This window comes from Pteropus vampyrus, unplaced genomic scaffold, assembly GCF_000151845.1.
Source record: "Pteropus vampyrus isolate Shadow unplaced genomic scaffold, Pvam_2.0 Scaffold231, whole genome shotgun sequence".
In the NCBI taxonomy this organism is placed as follows: Eukaryota; Metazoa; Chordata; class Mammalia; order Chiroptera; family Pteropodidae; genus Pteropus; species Pteropus vampyrus.
In genome coordinates this window covers 108,665-109,943 of record NW_011889012.1, presented here as the reverse complement: position 1 = coordinate 109,943, position 1,279 = coordinate 108,665, and the positions used below count along the sequence as shown (strand labels likewise).

The window sequence follows — 1,279 nt, the reverse complement described above, 5'->3', positions numbered from 1 at the left end:
AAACATATTACAATTTTATCTGTCAACTATGCCTCGATAAAGCTAGAAAAATGTTAAAAGGTGGCGATGGAAAGGGTGACAGGATTTTTTTTCAATTTATTTTTCGATTACAGTTGGCATACAATAGTGTACTAGTTTCAAGTATACAACATGGAGATTAGACACTTATACAACTAATGAAGTGATCACTCCGATAAGCCCGGTGCCGTCGCCGTACATGGTTATTACTCTATTACTGACTGTGTTCCCTATGCTGTACTTCACAGCCCCCGTGGCTCATTTTATAACTGGCAGTTTGTATACTGAATCCCCTTCACCTTTTCACCCATCCCTCCCACTCCCTCCCATCTGGCAACCATCAGTCCCGTTCTCCCAATCTATGAGTCTGTTTCTGCTTTGTTCATTTTGGTTTTTGGATTCCACATGTAAGTGAAATCACATGTTATTTGTCTTTCCTTGAGTGTCTGTAGAGTGACAAGATTTTAAACGGGCTTGGAAAGGCTGACCTTTACAGCCGAGCCCTGGCCGCAGGCTCGGGACAGGACTGCACAGACAATCCACACCCTGCCTGGCGCCATGGATGGGAAAGCAGGAGACACGTGCACGCCCCAACCAGACATTCACTACACGCGCTAAGAAACGTATGGTCCTGGAAGGCGTGCCGCGCCCATCCACGGAGAGAGGACCCCTGATGTCTACTGGCAGGAAGAAGTGGCCGACATTGGAGCCCTCTCTCAAATAAAAGGGGACACGACCACCACGAGTCACAGGCCTCCCTGCTTGTATTACTCAGCCCATTCTCTACTCCTAAAGGACAGACACCCACCTTATGGGGGAAGATGGCTTCGCGGCTGCAGGCTGACTGAGCGTGTCCTGCTTGGGACACGAAGCTCCGCAAAGCCTTTAATCACTCCAATCGGATCACTTCTATTCCCGTGTCTCCAGATGTTCTTTTGCAGATGAAACTGCTCAAAAGTCCCCTTTAAAACAATCGCTGTTTACTCACTACGTGGTATTGATTTAAAACTCATTTTGACATGTAAGAACTCATTCTCTGTGCAGATTAGGAAACTGAGGCACAAAGTAGCAGCCAGCAGTGGGGCTGCTAGGCTGAGCTCAGGCTGCCAGCTCCAGAGCGCCTGCCCGCAGCTCCGCTCTCGCCACACGGCCCGGCAAGCCCGAATTCAAAACAAAACCAAAAGTAAAAGGTAAAATGGCATCGCAGCTATGCTGCCCAGCCTTGCGGCACACGCTCCGGCTTTTACTGAGGAATTGGTGA

The 1,279-nt window shown here is 48.8% G+C and overlaps 1 protein-coding gene across 1 annotated transcript in view; it reads right to left on the bottom strand.

The window, feature by feature from the left end:
• The window catches only part of ADD1 (adducin 1), a 45,583-nt gene extending 44,589 nt beyond the window's left edge, over positions 1-994 (bottom strand). The window contains exon 1 of the mRNA XM_023519687.1: positions 827-994. The gene's annotated coding sequence lies outside the window, so the exon portion shown is untranslated. The remainder of the gene's footprint in view (positions 1-826) is intronic.
• Positions 995-1,279: the final 285 nt, after the last annotated feature.